The sequence below is a fragment of the Miscanthus floridulus genome, chromosome 6, assembly GCF_019320115.1.
Source record: "Miscanthus floridulus cultivar M001 chromosome 6, ASM1932011v1, whole genome shotgun sequence".
Taxonomy (NCBI): Eukaryota; Viridiplantae; Streptophyta; class Magnoliopsida; order Poales; family Poaceae; genus Miscanthus; species Miscanthus floridulus.
In genome coordinates this window covers 9,187,465-9,208,439 of record NC_089585.1, presented here as the reverse complement: position 1 = coordinate 9,208,439, position 20,975 = coordinate 9,187,465, and the positions used below count along the sequence as shown (strand labels likewise).

The following is a 20,975-nucleotide window of genomic DNA, read 5'->3' as shown; positions in this document are numbered from 1 at the left end:
CCTCCATTATCGCTCCCTTTTACTCTGCTATCTGGGATGGCTGAGGTGGCAATTGCTGACAAATGGCGGAGGTAAGAACTAAACAATGGTACGCAACAAGCAATTGTGAGGTGAGTGACTAGGCAGGGAAGTGGACTCAAGCAGTGTTGAGGCTTTGGAGATAAAAACAGAGCAGAGGGTCTCAACAGTGAAATATGAGCTGTTGCTGCTTATCCACCAATTTCTCAGCAATTGCCTCTCATTAGCAGCACACTATCCACACTCTCTCTGCTTGTGCCACCACAGTCACCTAATGACAGCATGGAGCAACAAGGTTCTAAAACTCAATATCTGGAACTCAAGAAGTTGCTCAGCCACCTCACCTTGTGGTAACTATGCAGGAATAAGACTTAACCAACTTTTCAATTTAGGATTTGGACTTCTATATTTATTCATTTAGTGCTTTTCTAATAAAAAATGCACATTCATATAGTGCCAAAATGCTAACATATATTGCATATCTTTTGACTACCAAATAATTATTAACAATGGGATGCAAATGAACAAAGGTGGAGGAGTATAACTGGTTTAATATAGTTGATTGTTTGCTAAAGCCATGTGGGAGGATTATATAGGAGTACATTGCTCAGGGGACAAGAAGTTTGCCTTAGAGATAAGGCAAGCTAGGATTGCAAAGGATCCTAATCTATCATATCTAGAGATATCCCAATATACTCTAACATCCTCTGCTGTGGTGCCGTCATAGCAGGAGTGGCACAAATGCTGAGACTGGAAAACAAGACGAGTGTTGTAAGTCGACAAGCTAACATCCCGTCCCTCCCCTTCCTCCCGCGTCACGAGTGATTGGTGTCGAGGAAGCCAAGAGTGATGGAAAGGAGCTATGGTCAATGATTTGATATCCATGATCCAGATAGCATCATCGACGAAGCGCATAGCTAGGTAAGCGCTGGTTTTACCAGCTTGTCGTCCATGATCGGCACTATGCATCGCTAGCATCAGCTTGTACCCACTGCTTCTGTCGCTCAATTGGTGTTTTTAGTTAGTTACAACCAAGTGTAATCCATCGTCTAGCAGTGCCTTGTGTCCGTATTTACCCAATCACCAATGGCATCTCATCATGAAGTGAGGTTGGGCGTGTACTTATTTTTCTAACTTCTCTTAATGAAATACGTGCTAAGCACACTCTAAAAAAATGAACCAGATAGCTGCACAAGGGGACGCCATGATATAGTGGCGCATAGGAAAAGGAAATGTATGTTGGATATAATATGAGCTTGGCCCATATAATATTTAATAATTAAATAAAACTCTATGGTACATAACATTAAGTGTTGTATGGTTTAGTATCATACGGGATTTTGACTGAACGCTGACTTAGCTTATATGGTTGGAAATTATTCATCTAAATTGAGAAGCTGAGAAAAGGATAATGCGCACGCGCGCGTCGCCACCGCCGGCCGGGCCGTGGCGTGGCAGGCAGGCAGGCGGTGAGCGGGCGGGCGTGGCCAGTCTTTTGCCACTTAAATCCACATTATCACGGGAGTTTCGCTCCTTGATGGTGGAGGCGAACTGACAGCGTCAGTTACCGTCCCTTCTGCTTCCCTTCTCCTGGGATTCTCCGCTGCCTTCATCCCCTTCCCCTGCCGCAGCCATATATCCGCAGTTCTCTATCAGTACAGACCCAGTCTTCCGCAACCGCTCCTGAGAGAATCCATATCTTCACAGCCCTCTGTCTTCCCCGTCCTATACCTCTGCGCGCATGGAGTAGCGGGAGAGCAGGTGCCTCCGGAACCCTCGTCCGCTGGAGAACCTTGCACGTGGTGCGCGGCGATTAGGTTTTTGGGGAGCGATCCGTGACTGCTCGTCCACGTATGCCTTCTTCTTGGTGGCCGATCTCGTCTTCTTCCCGGTGATTGCCTACGGAACCGCAAGCTGTCTTCTTCCTGGTGATCCGTTCGTGGGACTACACTGCGAACATCGTCCTGCACCGACTATGGTCTGCGACTTCGAGCAACGCACTATGTCGACTGGTGCGAATGGAGCCTCCAATGCCCTTGGCATGGGACCCTCCGCTGGGTACACTCTAATCTCTGTGATTACTGTACTCGCCGCTATTGTATTGGTCTGTATGTCATCTCTGCATACTGTAGCGTTCATTAGAGAAATACACATGCACATATTTGCTATCACGAACCTACTGATGTTATTTTTCTAGATTAAACTGATAATGAAAATACCTAAATTTTTGACATTCCAAAAACCTAATGTTAGGCAATTTTCTGTCAGTGGTTTTGCTGCTGCTTTGAAGCCAAATAATTTTGATGGCAAGAATTTCATGATATGGCGTGCCAAGATGGTATTGTGGTTGACTGCGATGAACTGCTATCACGCCACGCAGGGGAAGCCTAAACAGTTTACTCCTGAGGAGGAGCAAAAGTTCTTGGATGCCGATAACCTGTTTCGAGGCGCCGTGATTAGTGCATTTCATCCCAAGTATGAGAAAAACTACATATCTTGCACATCAGGCAAAGAGTTATGGGATGCTCTTGAGGCAAAGTTTGGGGTTTCTAATGCTAGCAGTGAGCTGTACCTTATGGAGCAGTTGTATGACTACAAAATGGTTGAAAACCGTTCTGTGGTCGAATAGGCTCATGAGATACAAGCGCTAGCGAAGGAACTAGAACATTTCCCATGTTTATTGCCCGATAAGTTTGTGGCCGACGGTATAATCGATAAGCTGCCACCCTCTTGGAGGGATTTTGCTACTTCTCTAAAACACAAGAGACAAGAGTTTAGCGTGGCTGAGCTTATTGGATCTCTTGATGTTGAAGAGAGGGTGAGAGCAAAAGACAACTATGGAAAAGGATTTGAGTCTTCCGCTGCCAATATAGTGCAGAAGAAAAACTCATTTGCATCTCGTAATAAAAAGAAGAACATGCAAGAGAACAACAATGCAAAGCCTAAGCGGACTGCATAGTTTAAGAAGAAAAATAACAAGAAAGGTGGAGGTTGCTTTGTTTGCGGAAGTGATGAGCATTGGGTAAGTGCGTGCCCAGACCGCAAATATAAGCAAGAAAAGAAATCAGCAAACATGGTGATTAGCGAGACTAGAGGAGGAACATCTAGGTATGGTAATTCTTTACTTTTTGTTCTCTCAGTTTGTCTTTCACCTGAGTGGTGGATGGACAGTGGTGCTAATATTCATGTGTGTGCTGATGTTTCTCTGTTTATTTCCTATCAGGCCGGCAGGAGTGGAGCCTTGCTGATGGGAAACGGTTCACATGCGCGTATTCTTGGTGCTGGTACAGTCGTTCTGAAGTTTACTTTGAGAAAGGCGGTGCTATTATAGAACGTGCAACATGTCCCCTCCATAAAAAAGAACCTTGTTAGCGCTTCTTAGATGTGTCGCGATGGTTTTAAAATTGTGCTTGAGTCCAATAAGTGTGTTGTATTGAGACATGGAACATTTGTTGGAAAAAGGTTATGATTGTGGAGGCTTGTTCCGCTTATCTTTGCTTGATGATGCGTGTAATAAAGTAGTGAACAATGTTAATGTTTCAGATGAGTCGAATATATGGCATTCACGACTTTGTCACATTAATTTTGGCTGTCTCACGCGGCTTGCAAATCTGAATTTAATCCCGAAATTTAACTTAGTCAAAGATTCTAAGTGCCAGGTGTGAGTGCAATCGAAGCAACTGTGCAAGCCTCACAAGACTACCGAGGCAAGGAACTTGGCACCATTAGAACTCGTTCATTCTGATTTATGCGAAATGAATGGCGAATTGACTAAAGGCGGTAGACGATACTTCATGACATTTATAGACGATTGTACTAGATTTTGCTACGTGTATTTATTGAAAACAAAAGATGAAGTGTTGCATTATTTTAAGGTCTATAAAGCTGAGGTAGAAAATCAACTTGAGAAGAAAATCAAGCGTTTGCGGTCCGATCGCGGGGGGGGAGAATATTTCTCAAATGAATTTTCTGAGTTTTGCGCGGTGCATGGAATTATTCATGAGAGGACGCCACCATACTCACGATAGTCCAATGGGGTTGTAGAGAGAAAGAACCACACTCTAACTAATTTGGTTAATGCCATGTTGGAGACTGCGGGACTATCTAAGGAATGATGGGGTGATGCTATATTGACAGCGTGTTATGTCCTAAATAGAGTGCCCACAAAGAACAAAGAAATTACACCATTCGAGGAATGGGAGAAGAAGAGATTAAATCTCTCTTACCTACGAACTTGGGGTTGTTTGGCAAAGGTGAATGTGCCAATAAACAAAAAGCAAAAGCTTGGACCAAAGACTGTTGATGTTGTTTTTCTTGGTTATGCTATTCACAGTGTGGGTTATAGATTTTTAATTATAAACTCTAGTGTTCCTGAGATGGCTGTTGATACAATCATGGAATCTAGAGACGCTACATTCTTTGAGAATGAGTTTCCCATGAAAAATGCACCTAGCACAACTGGTCATGAATTTATAATTCCCCATGAGCATGAAAATTTTACTCCGATAGAACAAATTGAGGAACCCTATGTGCAAAACCCTAAGGAGGATGACACTATAGTCACCAAGAAAAGCAAGAGACAGAGGACTGCAAAGTCTTTTGGTGATGACTATATTGTGTACCTTGTGGATGACACACCAATAACCATTGAAGAGGCATATTCCTCTCTCGATGCTGACTTATGGAAGGAAGCAGTATGGAGTGAGATGAATTCTGTTATGTCTAATGGAACTTGGGAAATAGTTGATCATCCCTATGGGTGCAAGCCTATAGGTTGCAAATGGGTGTTCAAGAAAAAGCTTAGGACTAATGGTACTATTTGTTGGAACCGGTGGTGACCACCGAGTTCACGATCTTGGAGCTGGCTTACAGCCGGCCCGGCTCGTTACGAGCCTGCGCTCCCCTAGGTCCCAGGTCCACCGGAGCTACAACATATAAGGCCTTGGGCCTTTCCAACCCAAAAGACTAGCCTGATAGGTGGGGGCTTCTCCCACCTTATATGTTGTGCTCCCCCACCATCGCTATACACGATGTGGGACTAAACCCCAACAATCTCCCCCTTAGTCACACATCGGGGTGCCCCCGCCATATGTGATGCTCGAGATTTTTTTATCGGGTTTAGCTTTTTCTGACCATGGGCTCATGATACCAATTGTTGGAACCGGTGGTGACCACCGAGTTCATGATCTTGGAGCTGGCTTGCAGCCGGTCCGGCTCGTTACCACGAGCCTGCGCTCCCACAGGTCCCAGGTCCACTGGAGCTACAACATATAAGTCTTTGGGCCTTACTCAACCCAAAAGACTAGCCTAATAGGTGAGGGTTCTCCCACCTTATATGTTGTGCTCCCCCACCATCGCTACATGATGTGGGACTAAACCCCAACAATCTCCCCCTTAGTCACACATCGGAGTGCCCCCGCCATATGTGTGACGCTCGAGATTTTTTATCGGGTTTAGCTTTTTTTGACAATGGACGGCTTTGATACCAATTGTTGGAACCGGTGGTGACCACCGAGTTCACGATCTTGGAGCTGGCTTGCAGCCGGCCCGGCTCGTTACGAGCCTGCGCTCCCGCAGGTCCCAGGTCCACCGGAGCTACAACATATAAGGCCTTGGGCCTTTCCAACCCAAAAGACTAGCCTGATAGGTGGGGGCTTCTCCCACCTTATATGTTGTGCTCCCCCACCATCGCTATACACGATGTGGGACTAAACCCCAACACTATTGAGAGGTACAAGGCAAGGCTTGTGGCCAAGGGTTATACTCAAAAGCAAGGTGAGGATTTCTTTGATACTTATTCACCGGTTGCCCGATTGACCACAATTCGAGTTTTGCTTTCCCTGGCAGCCTCTTATGGTCTCATCGTTCATCAAATGGACGTTAAGACAACTTTCCTAAATGGAGAGTTGGAGGAGATCTATATGGATCAGTCTGATGGGTTTGTAGAAAATGGTCAAGAAGGCAAGGTGTGTAAATTATTAGTCATTATATGGCCTAAAACAAGCTCCTAAGCAGTGGCATGAGAAGTTCAACAGAACTTTAACATCTGCTAGCTTTGTTGTGAATGAAGCTGACAAATGTGTGTACTATCGGTATGGTGGGGGTGAAGGAGTCATTTTATGCTTATATGTTGATGACATACTGATCTTTGGATCCAGCCTCAAAGTGATCGAGGAGGTGAAGGAATTTCTATCTAAAAATTTTGAGATGAAAGATTTGGGAGAGGCTGATGTTATTCTTAATATCAAGCTTCTAAGAGAAGGTGATGGTGTGGTAACTCTTTTACAAACCCACTATGTGGAAAAGATGCTGAGTCGCTTTGGGTTTAGTGACTGTGCGCCTGCTCCTACACCTTATGACCCTAGTGTGCTATTGAGGAAAAATCGGAGAATAGCAAGGGATCAGTTGAGATATTCCCAGATCATTGGTTCGCTCATGTATCTTGCTAGTGCAACAAGTCCCGACATCTCATTTGCTGTGTGCAAGCTGAGCCGGTTTGTGTCAAACCCGGGAGATGATCACTGGCGTGCTCTTGAGAGAGTGATGCGCTATCTAAAAGGCACTATGAGCTATGGTATTTGTTATACCGGACATCCGAAAGTGCTGGAAGGCTATTGTGATGCCAACTAGATTTCTGATGCTGATGAGCTTTATGCCACAAGTGGATATGTGTTTTTGCTTGGAGGTGGTGTTGTTTCCTGGAAGTCTTGCAAGCAGACTATCTTAACGAAGTCTACAATGGAAGCAGAACTCACAACATTAGACACTGCTGGATCTGAGGCTGAGTGGCTTCATGATCTCCTTATGGATTTACCGGTCGTTGAAAAACCCATACCAACTATTTCTATGAACTACGATAACCAGATTGTGATTACAAAGGTTAACAGTTCTAAGGACAACATGAAGTCCACAAGACATGTTAAGAGACGACTAAAATCTGTTAGAAAATTGAGAAACTCCGGAGTAATAGCGTTGGACTATGTTCACACGTCTAACAATCTGGCAGATCAGTTCACTAAGGGTCTGTCACGCAATGTGATAGAAAGTGCATCGAAAGAGATGGGTTTGAGACCCACTTGAAATTTACTATAGTGGTAACCTGTTCTATGTGATCGGAGATTCCGTGAAGTAGAACGGTGAAACAAGCTAGTAGTAAATTGTGAGGAAAGATCCTTAGTAAGACTCATTTCTGATGCATATCGTTCCTTTCTGTAAGGCAGGCTGGCTTTTGCCTTAATGTGTTCCAAGTGGCTTAGCAAAGCAAAGATTTTGTCCTACAGAACATCTTTTGAGGAACACACCTATATGAGTCAGACTTCTGGTTACAGTCTATGAGATTTGGGTGATCTCTAAATACTCATGAAAGGCACTGAAGTATGACTTATATGCTTCAAATAGAGGGGATGCCTTTTGCTGTCCAGTATCAGCTAAGGACTTTAGTGACATTTACCTCATGCAAAACTGTCAATTCAAGGCTTAGTCCATTGTTCAGTTGTGACTGAGTGAAACTATTGTTCTAGATGGATGTTCAACTTAACAGTCTCCATCGAAACATTGGTATATAAAAGAAATATGGTTCTAAGACTACTTTGTTACAAACCCTAGAGTTTGGTGGGGATTGTTAGATATAATATGAGCTTGGCCCATATAATATTTAATAATTAAATAAAACTATATGGTACGTAACATTAAGTGTTGTATGGTTTAGTACCATACGGGATTTTGACTGAACGCTGACTCAGCTTATGTGGTTGGAAATTATTCATCTAAATTGAGAAGCTGAGAAAAGGATAAAGGCGTGCCACACGCGCGCGCGCCGCCGCCGCCGCCGGCCGGGCCGGGCCGTGGGCGTGGGCGTGGGCCGCCACGCCACGCCACTTAAATCCACATTATCATGGGAGTTTCGCTCGATGGTGGAGGCGAACTGACCGCGTCAGTTACCATCCCTTCCGCTTCCCGTCTCCTAGGATTCTCCGCTGCCTTCGTCCCCTTCCCCTGCCGCATCTATATATCCGCAGTTCTCCGTTAGTACAGACCCGGTCTTCCGCAACTGCTCCCGAGAGAATCCACATCTCCGCAGCCCTCTGTCTTCCCCGTCCCGTACCTCTGCGCGCACGGAGTAGCGGGAGAGTAGGTGCCTCCGGAACCCTCGTCCGCTGGAGAACCTTGCACGGGGTACGCGGCGATTAGGTTTTTGGGGAGCGATCCGCCACTGCTCGTCCACGTACGCCTTCTTCTTGGTGGCCGATCTCGTCTTCTTCCCGGTGATTGCCTACGGAACCGCAAGCTGTCTTCTTCCAGGTGATCCGTTCGTGGGACTGCACTGCGAACATCGTCCTGCACCGACTGTGGTCTGCGACTTCGAGCAACGCACTATGTCGACTAGTGCGAATGGAGCCTCCGATGCCCTCGGCATGTGACCCTCCGCTGGGTACACTCTGTACTCGCCGCTATTGTATTCGTCTGTATGTCATCTCTGCATGCTGTAGCGTTCATTAGAGAAATACACATGCATATATATGATATCACAAACCTGCTGATGTTATTTTTCTGGATTAAACTGATATTGAAAATGCCTAAATTTTTTACAATGTAGATGAAGATGGCGATGCATCAAGGGCAAAGGTCGATGTTGGGGACAAAGTCGAGTCACCATGGACTAAGCATGCATCGGGTTCACCAGGCTTGGGAACACGTCGTGGATGAAGGAACGCACTAATGTTGCCTATACCAGACATACTAGAGAGAGGGCCCAAACTATGTGTCAGCATTTGAGGGACGAGCAGAAAAGACCTCCACAACGGTTGTGGTGTGCAGAATAGCAAGGATAGAAGGTGCCTGTGCAACCCATGGTAGTCAGGGTAGATGAAGTAGGAGGGGAGAAGACATCGACATTGGCAACAAGGTTGTGCTAGATGAAACAAAGAGGTAGGTCCAGATGATCTAGCACAAGGCCAATGATCCGAATGTCAGCGAAGAACGTGAATATGTCAAAGACTGACAGTGAAGAACTGAAGATGCAATGGAAGAGAAGACCATCGGTGGCGATGCAGTAGCAGCCCCATTGCTTGGAGAGGCACACAACACTTGGGGATGATGGAGGTGACAACGAGCTGGCGTTGAGCGACGTACGCATGCAAAGGCATGGAAGCGCCACATGCGAGTGTCCCTGAAACACACCGTGTCATGCCATGCCGAACAATCTAAGACAAAGAGGAGGCTAGCGTAGTGGAGACCAATGTCTAAGTAGAGCATGCGAAGATGACTGGCAGTGGGCGATGCAAACCAATATTAGATCCAAGAAAACAAAAGAAACGCTGATCAATTGATCGGCAAGAGAGAAATCCCAATCAACAGATTGGAAAAGAGATATCTGGGGCAGTCGATCAACGCAATCAATAGCACAGGCCCTATGGGCGACGATGCCACTGGCGGAGATCATCATGGCGATCTCCATGGGGGAACACTAGGAGGCCAGTGTTGAGGCACGCTGTGGAGGACAGATGACTGGCAGCGCCCAGATCAGTAGCGAACAATGGAAGGCTATGCCTTGTGGCCTAGGATCAGAACCTAAACCCATGACCATCTAGGATACTAGAATTGGTTTAATGTGGTTGATTGTATTGCTGAACCTCTTGTGAGGATTATACAAGAGTACATCGCTTAGGGGGGCAAGAAATCTCCCTTAGAGATAGGCAATGTTCATCATGAAACTGTAAATTGGTTAATTAAATATTCAGGAACAAAATTACTATCGTCAATTCATCATGGCATTCCAATTTTTTTTAAAAAACTAACCCAAACAATGCAAAAACTCCGAATCATGAGATATGGATAGTGGCAAAAAGACAAATCTCATGAATGTAAGTGCAAGCATGAACTGAAATTTTTCGCTAACACATGCTTTCTCAGGAAGCACAAACTGCATGCATGCAAACATCTGGACCAAAACGTGTGCGTCAACATACAACCAAGCAAAACCCAAAGGGTTGGTTGGAGGGGGGAACCTTTGCGAAGAGACGCGGAGGGGCTGCATGTGGCGCTCTCGACCGCGGCGACACCCGGCGCGTTGGTCGGCGGCGCTGCCTCCCGCTTTGCAAACCACAAGATGTAGCCGCTAAGCGTCCGGACCTCCCAAGACTTGCCGATCGTCTACAGCGCGCGTAGCGCTGCCGCCTTGCTGAGTTCCACGAGCTTGCGGCACGCCAAGCCGTCTGCCACTTGCCCCAGCTGGGCCTCGAGCCGTGCCAGCTCCGCCGCCACCGCCGGTGCACTACCGGAAACCGGCACTTTGTCGAGTGCCGGAGGCTTTGCCGAGTGTATTTTATCGGGCACTCGGCAAAGACGGTCTTTGCCGAGTGTCAAATAAAATACACTCGGCAAAAAAAAACACTTGACAAAATGCGTCTTTGCCGAGTGTCTTTTTTCTGGCACTCGGCAAGTATGTTTTTTGCCGAGTGCTATTTTTCGGCACACGGAAAAATGCGTCTTTGCCGAGTGCCTTTTTTCTGGCACTCGGCAAATATGTATTTTGCCGAGTGCTATTTTTCGACACACGGCAAAATGCGTCTTTGCCGAGTGCCTTTTTTCTGGCACTCGGCAAAGATGTATTTTGCCGAGTGCCTTTGTTTTGGCACTCGGCAAAGAGGCATTTTGCCGTGTGCATTTTTTTGGCCCTCGGCAAATCAGTTTTTCAAAGCAATTTTTGAGGCCCTAAATGAATTCAAATGAAAAACTTTTCAACTACAAAGTTGTATAACTTCTCAAGATCTACAAAGTTTATTTTGGTCATTTCTTCATTTGACAAAGCGACAATAACGTTGTTCATAAAATCTACATCTCTCATATTTAATTTCATGAAAGTAGAAGAGAGATATATAAGATTTGTGAACAATGTTACTACCACTATGTCGGATGAACAAATGACCAAAATAAACTTTGTAGATCTTGAGAAGTTATGAAATTTTGTAGTTGGTAACATTTTGATTTGAAATCATCTTGTCATGCAAAAACGACGTTTGAATTTGAAAATTTTAAAATTTGAATTTTTCAAAATACCTTGGATGGGAAAACTTCCTAAATAAAAATTGTAGATCTCCAAAAGTTATGAAACTATGTAGTTGACAACTTTTTGATTTGAAATCATCTTATCATGCAAAACTACGTTTGAATCTCTCAAATTTGAAATTCGATTTTTTCAAACGACCTCGGATGGAAAAACTTCCTAAATGAAAATTGTAGATCTCAAAAAGTTATGAAACTTTATAGTTGACCACTTTTTGATTTGAATTCGTTTAGGGCCTTAGACAAGCAATTTACTCTCGATTTAGTATAATATATGAGGATAGATAACGGAATCTAGACACAAGTGACAGTGTAGTGCAGTGGTAGAGCAGCAGACACGCGAGGGAGAGGTCGTGAGTTTGAATCCCGCCGGCCGCATTAGCCACGAATTTAGCGCAAAAAATGCACCAACTTCGATGAAGACGGGCGGGCGCTGGCTGGTGGCGGAGTCCCCCGAAAAAAAAATTCAAAAATTTTGCTATTATTTTTAGGTTTTTTTTCGCATTTTCATTTTGCCGAGTGTAAATCTTTGCCGAGTGCTTTTGCGGCACTCGGCAAAGACTTTGCCGAGTGCCCAACAAAAAAAACACTTGGCAAATAGCTGTTTGCTGATAAAAAGATGCCGTATGTTGTATGCCGAGTGTTACATTCGGCAAAGCAGTTGCCGAGTGTTTTTGGACCATTGCGGAGTGTCCCTGGCACTCGGCGAAACGACTGTATCCCGTAGTGGGTGGCAGCATCGGCGCCTGGGTCCGCGCGGCACTACACGACAGCATTATTGTGACGACACGGGCGTTGGCTGGGTACCGGCCGGGAAGGGGGCGGCTGCGGTGAAGCAGCGCGGCAGGCAGTGGTTGTTTGCTTGAGCAGCGGACGCAACGGCCGTGACTTGTGCGCGTCGCCTCGAATCAAAATCCAAACGGGTTAGAGCACAACGCTTCTAGTGCCAGTGGGCGTGGGCTGTTTGGTTGCCCACCACAGTTTGCCACACCTCAAGTTAGGCTCGCCACAGGTGTTTAGGTAGGTGTTTGGTTCATTGTTCAAGTAAGGCTCGCCACGCCTGATAGAAGCGTTCGCCACAGCTTTCTTGAGTCAGATGTGTGGCGTGCTTTTTCTCCGCCTCCGCCACAAAATGCTCGCCTCCTACTCCGCGGACAGTCGGACACGGTTGGCCCCAACGACGCGGAACCAGTTGCACGCGTTGGCTGGGAGCGCAAGCGCGGCTGCCGGGAAGGGGCTAGCAGGAGAGCGCTGCCGGGAGGGCACGCAGCGCCGCAGCGGGCTGGAGGACAGGCGGCAAGCAAGAAGGATGGGAGGGCGGTGGCCGGTGGGAGAAGCGCGCATCTACCGTAAGCTGCAAGCACCGGCCACATTGCGATGTTGGGTTTTAACTGGACTCCTATCTGAGCTGTGAGCTCTACTGGTGGCCGACCATGGCGGATGGAAGGCCATGGCTCAAAGCCGCATCGGCTGCCTAAAAAATTTCACATGTAAGTGGCTTCCTCCGTGAACAATCCTATACTCGGTAACACCCTCAGTGTTACTTAGGGAATCATTTACTAAACAGGTCATGAACATCATACTTAAGTGATATTGCATGTGGTGTGATGAACAGGTAAAGCATTGTAACTTAAACGAACCGTAAAAATATAAAACGAAAAGTTAGTTCACGATTTATAAAATTAGCAAGTAAGGGTGTTAACTAATTTTTATTAAGCAAAAATGCTATAAAACATGTCCGTGACACTCAAATAAAGTTTGAATTGTGAACATTGTAGAAGGCAATGGAATACTTGGTGTTGATAAATAATATTGTTAAGTACTATTTTCGATAGCTTAGAAATGCAACTAGAAATAGAAATTCATTCACTACTTAGAAAAATTTCATAAACTTTTGGTAGGCTAGACATTGCTATGTTTGGTAATTTTTATAAGGAAATTGAGTTAAGGAATAGTAAAGTATTATGGCTTGTTTTAGTAGCCTAATGGACCCCCTAAGGTGTAGCGTAGTTGGTTTGGGGATTGGAGCAATTGGTTAGAGGTTTCGAACGCTTTAAAAACCGTGCACAACACATTCTCGACCGACTTCTCAGTCTGTGCGCGGTCACCGGGCCCGCTGCCCCGATGTCGCGGTGTCGGCGCGTGCACGTGCATGCGTGGCCACGCTCTGGCCAGCCGCTGCTACCGTAGGCTGCCTGCTCGGGTGCGCCAGCAAGCCATCAACGCGAGCCGCCGCGCCCCGGCCCCCTACGCCTGGCTGCCCACCGCGCTATGACGTTGCTGCTGTCGTCCCATCACCGCGCTGCACGCCTAGTTGCTTCACTGTGCCTCGCTGCCACTGCACCGCCATGTGCTCCTACACCGCATCGTTGCTGCCTTGCTGCCGTGCACGTGGGATGCCGCCCTGTGGCGCCGTTGGCTCGCCATTAATGGCGCTACGGTGCGCGGGCCAGCGCCAGCCATGGCCGCTTGCGCTCGTCGCTTGCGCCTGGTGTGTGTACCCCGGTTGTGCGCCCGTGTCCTGCCAAAGAGCACCAGCCGCGTCACTGCTCGCCACTGTTTCCACCGCTGTGCCCTCCCCTGCTTCCCGTCACGGTCACGTCGTGACCCCGGTGAGCCAGAGCGCGGGAGCTTGCCTTAAATCTCACATGCTCGTGTCTCCGCCTTGGCGTCCCTGTGCCAACTGTCCCCATCCCACCTTGAATTGCATCATGACGTGCTCCAATTTGGAGTTTTCCCTCCGCCGTGCCATTAAGGCCGGGTTCGGCCGTGGACGAGGGCAATCACTCTCCGTACCATCCCACGCCCAGCCAACTACGGCATGAGCTTCGCCTCCACCTCCACCTCCACTGCACCTTGTGTGCCTCACTTGCACCTCTACTGCCTCGCTGGTGCTGCTGATGCGGCCGCGTCGTCGTGAAGCGTCGCCGCCTCCCGCTGGCCGCACGTGGCCAGTCTTGCTTGGGGTATCTCCGACCGAACCATCACTGCAGCCGTGACTAGGCTAAGCTAGTGATGCTCTCGTGCTAGCCAGTAGCTGCACGGTGGTCTAGGGTGGCCGGTACAGTCGTGCCACCGTCGCATACGGCCGCTCACCGTGGCTGTCACTCCCGCAAGCTCCGCCGCTACCGTAGCTTCGACTAGTGTAGGCGCTAGGGCTATAGGTGCGGGCTGGCCCGCTAACGGGGCCAGGGCGGGTCTTGATTGGTCGGTGTGGCCGTCCAATGCCGTGTCTGCCGCGCCGACACGCGTAGGGGTGGCCAGGGACCTAGCCATGGTAAAGGCGATAGATTGCAGGGTCCTATTCGCATAGTCTCTCTCTCGGGAAATAGTGTCATAGACTATGGGTTAATTCGGTCTTAACGTGGGGGCATTTTTGCGAAGTTGGCAGTGCGTGCGGGTCTCCCCATCGTGGGCCACCTCGTGGTGGGTCGCGTTCGCGCAGGCCGTGCGGTGGTGGGCCACGGAGTGGAATTCCTTTTTCTTTTTACTAAAAAATAGGAATAGACTTTATATTTTATATTCTGAGCTGAACTTTGAAAATTAATATCAATTCACCTAGGTGTCCAAAAATTGTGAAATAAATTTTGTTGAGTTCCTAAAAATGTTGTCTGTCTACTGGTATGATTAGAGTATGTAGGTCTAAGTTGAGGCTAAGGCTTATTAATTCATTTAAGAATGTTTAGAATTATTTAGATTAATATTGTAGAAATTTTTGTGGCAAATTGGTAAAAGCTTTGACCATAAAATTTTTATAGTAGGTTCATTATATTATTATGTGCTCACTGTAATTTTTGTAGCCTTAGAATAGATTGAGAAATATGGTAGCTAAGTACTCCTTGTTTTAGTATATATATTAAATCGGTAATAAAAATAAGGATGCCTTTAGTTGCTAAGATAATGCTTGAAAGGTTTCATACCTGTTTAGTGGGAATAATAGGTAACTTAGTATCTTAGTCATTAGAGTTAGCTTAGTAGCTTGGTAGATGTATTTTTATTTTAAGAGATGTTGTTGCCGTATTACTAAGTATTGCATCATCATTTCATGCATGTAGAGAACGAGTTGGAAGAGTTCGTGACCACGGGCGAGTAGGAGTACGAGGAGGTGATCGAGGAGTACGAGGAGGAGATCTTCGTAATAGAAGGAGCCTTGGAGCCACCGATGACTGACATAATTGACCACCTATCTGCCCAAGGTAAGCCCTAGTGCATAACCCTTATTTTGAATAATCACTGGATATATATATATATATATATATATATATATATATATATATATATGATGTGTATTTACGTTACAGGCTTATTGTTGAAACTACATGCATAGATATACCTATCTATGAGTCCTACTAGCTTAGGTCGAGTAGCTGCCATGCTTAGGTTTTTCGGTAGCATGAGTAACATGCCGTTACTCACAGTGGGTGATTATTATTACTGCTCTCATAATAAAATGGTGAAAGGAAAATGAAGACCGGGCAGGGATATGGTACGGGTATTGGTGGGTGTAATAGGTTGTGTCCCGCGACCAACGGGCATAGCTTGGTTACATTGTTTTCTCTGTCCGTGTCGGTTAAGGACCGTCCATTGCTGTGGATGGTAGTCAGGTCATAGACTTATTATCCTAAGCACATAGTTGCTTATGAGAGCAGGAAGGTTTGTCATTTTCTTGTCATGGGTTCCAGCTCTTTTGGACTGACTGATTGGAGGTCTAAGCACCGCACTAAGTCCAGGACTCAGGAGCGGGGGCTTTGAGTCCAAGTTTGGATGGTGACCTAGACCCCATGACAGTAGAGTGGTAGGTTTCTCTTGCTTGTGCTTGGGGTACAAGCGGGGCGTGTGTTTCGGGGTACCTAACTGGGATACATTGGTTTGTGAATCGCCGCGTGATGCGGTACGACAAGACTATGATCTAGCACCGTAGTAAGAACTAGAAGATGAAGGATGATGAAATGATCTGATTGCTCAACCCATGCTTGGAAGTAGAACAGTTGCTTACCTAGAATGGCTAGATAATGAACCAATCATGACTGCTAATAAAATGAACACATAAGGATTCACGATTAGTAATGCTTTCTGCTAAAAGAAAACCTACAAGCCATAAAGCCTATCATATCCTTTAGAGTTAGGAAACTATTCTCACTAGTCAGGTAAGTCTTGCGAGTACATTGTGTACTCAGGGTTTATTTACCCTTGTTGTAGGTGCAGCTTAAAGATGGCTTTTGAGTGGAGGATTTTTCTGGTGGGCACAGATGGATCCTTGTATCTTATCGCTAGATGTTTATTTTAATTCCGTTGTTTAATTTCCGCACTCTAAACTCTGATATTGTAATAATTTATTTCCAAGAACTCTTGTTGTATGAAATGGACTAAGTATTATAAGCTCATTCTCATTATTGGATCCTGGATGAAAAATATGGATTATTCGGGTTCTCCCTTGGGGTGTGCCCGACAAAACTGCCGATGTAACTCCCTTCCTGGGCACTTAGTGTCTAGCGGAAGACGAGCACCTCCGTGAGTGTGTTACTTCATGTGGTTCTACCATAGGTGGTATTAGAGCCAATAATGAGCAAAGAGTTTTATAACTCTTTTCAAAAACCTAAAATTTGACCAACAAAAGTTTTGCGAAAAAGTAGGATGCGATAAATTATGTAAATAATTATAAACCCTAGCAATATGGTCTATCTAGGATAGTGGCACTGGTTTTATCTAATTAGTTTTTTGCAGGTACACTAACTTACGTTGCGTAGATTCGACTAGTATGCGGTAATGAGTGTACGATGTGCCAAAATTTTTCGAATGCCGCTATATTCTGTCTTGAGTGAACGTATAGGCCGATGCATGCATCATGATAAGAGAATCTTGTTTAAATTAACCTTCCTCACGCGTATAACTTTGATTAGTAAATTGGTAAGATAACTAAAAAGAACGCTGTAGAAAAACCTCATTATTTCTCTAAGTCTCCTGACCCCACTTTGGAGGAGTTATCCCTAATGGTTGGTTCTTATCTGTTTATAGATGAACCTAAGGTCTGGTCACGGGAATACCAGCGCTGGGGCAGATCAGGGTGAGAATGGCCGTGGCAAGGATAATGGCACCAATGGGGACAGCCATGAGGCCCCACTATTGGCTCCTCCCCTTCCTCCTCCGCCACCACCACCTCTGATGACTCATGCAGAGATAATGGCAGAGATGCTGACTTCTCATCGCGAGTCAGCCCGTGCCATGGAGCTGTTAGCATAGGCTATCGGTGGCTTCGCTCGTGGAGGCCACGGAGGCAATGGCAGGAATGGGGGTGGTGCCCGTGGTCCTGAGGGGCCCTATTCTTACCAGGACTTCTTGAAGATGCACCCACCCATGTTCACACCGGCTGCTAAGCCTCTAGATGCAGAGCATTGGCTTCATATTCTGGAGCAAAAGTTCTAGCTGCTCAATATAACTGATGAGCAGAAGGTGCGCTTTGCAACGCAATAGCTTCTAGGTTCTACTAGTGCATGGTGGGACATGTTCAATGCCATGCAGCCGGTGGACCATTGTGTGACTTGGCTAGAGTTTACAGCTACTTTCAGAGAGTACTACATTCCTGCTGGTTGGCTGAACAGGAAGCTGACTGAGTTCCTAGACATAAAGCAAGGGAGTATGTCTGTGATGGATTATGTGAACAAGTTCAATCATCTGGCATAGTATGCTGGGATCCACGTCGACACTAATGAGAAGAAGAGGGATAGTTTCTATCACGGCCTCTCTTGCAGTCCATAGAAAGAGCTATACATAGGGAACTACCAGACTTTTGGTGCCATGATGAATGCTACTATTACCATGGAGGGACTTCAGCGTGACTCTCAGGCCAAGTGGAAGCGCAAGTGGGTGACCACTGGGTCTTCTAGTCACTCGCAGGCTCAGAAGGTATAGGTTATCAGATGGGTGCCTTATCAGTCTTTAGGTGGGCAGTCGTTTTGTCAGCCTCAGTAGACCCACCAGGCACCTCCCACGTAGTACCGTGCACCTATTCAGCAGGTGCAACCGTAGCCTCAGGGACAGCAGGTTCCGCCTCGTCTAGGATAGGGGAACAAGCCTGCCACTTGTTTCAAGTGTGGCTAGGAGGGCCACTATGCTCGGTAGTGTCCGCAGAGCCAGCTTGCATAGTCTTCCTAGCCATTAGCTAACTCACCTCTAATCAAGCGGACGATCATCAAGAAGAAGGTGCTAGTGAGCCGCTCGGGGCAAGTCAACTTCACCGAGGCTGAGGAACTCTTGCAGAATGAACCTGTTATGGCTGGTATGTTTACCCGTTGATTCCCACCTAGCATTTGTGTTGTTTGATTCTGGTGCATCACATTCATTCATGAGCATGGGGTTCGTATAGAAGCACAATATATCTCTTATGGCTATCCCTATCGCATATAGAATCAGCACTCTAGGGGCGTAGTTGTGCGTTAATACTTGGACAAACATAGTCAAATTGGTGTTAGCCACTCACACTTATCGTCTCCAGTTCATGGTGCTGCCTGGGCAAGGCATAGATGCAATTCTAGGTATGAACTGATTACGAGTTTATGGGGTAGTTTTGAACCTTAAGCAGAGAGTTATTGAGTTACGACTTCCTTCTTCAGAGGATAGAATGTCTCTTCTTATGCTTTTTGAGCCAGCTACAGTAGTTGTTGCTCATGCTAAAGCTTCACCTGATCTTGCCTCTATTCCCGTGGTCTGTGAATTTTTGGATGTCTTTCCTAAAGATCTACCTAGGTTACCACCAGATAGGGATGTGGAGTTTACTATTGAGTTAGAACCTAGCACTGCTCCTATTTCTCAGCCCACGTACTGCATGGCCCTGAAGGAATTGGCAAAGATGAAGAAGCAGTTAGAGGAGTTGTTGGAAAAGGGATTCATCTGTCCTAGCTCTTCACCATGGGGTTGTCCAGCCATTTTTGTGAAGAAGAAGGATGACACTCTTTAGATGTGTGTGGATTACTGCCCTCTCAATGCGGCAACCATTAAGAACAAGTATCCTTTACTTCGTATTGATACTTTATTTGATCAGTTGGCTGGTGCAAAGGTGTTCTCCAAGATCAACCTTCGTTCAGGTTATCATCAAATTAAGATCAGACCCTAAGATATACCAAAGACAACTTTCTCTACTAGGTATGGGTTGTATGAGTACCTAGTCATGTCTTTTGGTCTCACCAATGCTCCTGCATTCTTCATGTATCTCATGAACTCAGTCTTCATGCTAGAGTTGGACAAGTTTGTGGTGGTGTTCATTGATGATATTTTGATCTACTCCAAGAACAAAGAAGAGCATGCCCAGCATCTCCGAATAGTGTTGACTCGATTGAGGGAACACAAGCTGTATGCCAAATTCAGTAAATGTGAGTTTTAGTTGGATCAAGTGCAGTTTTTGAGACATGTGTTGACTCCTGAAGTTGTCTCGGTGGATCCAAACAAGGTACAAGATGTGTTAAATTAGAAGTCTTCCAAGTTAGTACATCAGATCCATCAGTTCCTTGGTCTAGCAGGATACTATCGGCGCTTTATCCCTGACTTCTCCAAAATAGCTCTACCTATGACCAAGTTACTCTAGAAAGACGCCAAGTTTGTATGGAGTCCAGCGTGCGAGGAAGCTTTTCAAGCTCTGAAGCATTTTCTTACCACTGCTCCTATTCTAGCCCAACCAGATATTGATAGACCTTTTGATGTATATTGTGATGCCTCGAAGATGGGGTTGGGATGTGTGCTTATGCAGGATGGGCGTATGATAGCTTATGCTTCACATCAGCTAAAAAGGCACGAGGTGAATTATCCCACCCATGATTTAGAGCTAGCTGTTGTGGTGCACGCTCTAAAAAATTAGAGGCATTATTTGTTGGGAAACAAAGTTCATATTTTTATGGATCACAAGAGTCTCAAATATATTTTCACTCAGCCTGAGTTGAATATGAGGCAAAGGAGATGGTTGGAATTAATCAAGGATTATAATTTGGAGGTTCATTACCATCCTTAAAAAGCTAATGTGGTAGCTGATGCTTTGAGTCGGAAGTCATATCAGGTTGAAGAAGCAGCTTTGTCTCTCAATCATGCTGAGGTGCTAGCTCACATTGCTCTAGTCTCGGATTTAATTGAGCAAATTATTAGCGAGCAAAAGCAAGATACTTGAGAAATTCCTCACATAAAGAAGTTGATTGACGAAGGGCGTGGTCCTCATTTTAGTATTGATGACCAAGGGGTAGTGAGGTTCAAGAACAGATTGGTAGTTCCGTCAAATGAGGAGCTTAGGAGGAAGATTTTGGATGAGGCCCATAATTCCAAGTTGTCCATCCATCTTGGCAGTAACAAGATGTATCATGATTTGCGTCAGTTGTATTGGTGGTCCAATATGAAGCAGGATATCACCAAGTACGTCATGGAGTGCGATACTTGTGGAAGAGTTAAGGCGGACCACATGCGTACGCCTAGATTTTTACAGCCCTTGCCTATTCCTGTTTGGAAATGGGAGGATATTTCCATAGATTTTATTATGGGTTTGCCTCGTACTTCCAAGGGCTACGACTCTATTTAGGTCATTGTGGATCGCCTCACTAAGTTCGCTCATTTTCTTCCGGTGGATACTAGATATTCAGCCAAAAAATATGCCAAGCTGTATTTTGATCAGATTATAACTCTACATGGGGTTCCTCTTACTATCGTCTCCGATAGAGGGTCAGTCTTTGTCTTCCGTTTCTAGGAGCAACTCTAGAAATGTCTCGGTACTCGTCTCCTTCGAAGTTTAGCTTATCATCCATAGATGTATGGACAAATAGAAAGGGTAAATCAGGTACTTAAAGATATGTTGAGAGCTTGTGTCATCTCTTTCCCTAAGAAGTGGGACAAATGCTTGAACTTAGCTGAGTTTTCTTACA

The 20,975-nt window shown here is 45.8% G+C and overlaps 1 pseudogene; it reads left to right on the top strand.

The window, feature by feature from the left end:
* Positions 1–2,617: 2,617 nt before the first annotated feature.
* LOC136457581 (uncharacterized) lies at positions 2,618–3,451 on the top strand (annotated as a pseudogene).
* The last annotated feature ends 17,524 nt before the right edge of the window (positions 3,452–20,975 follow it).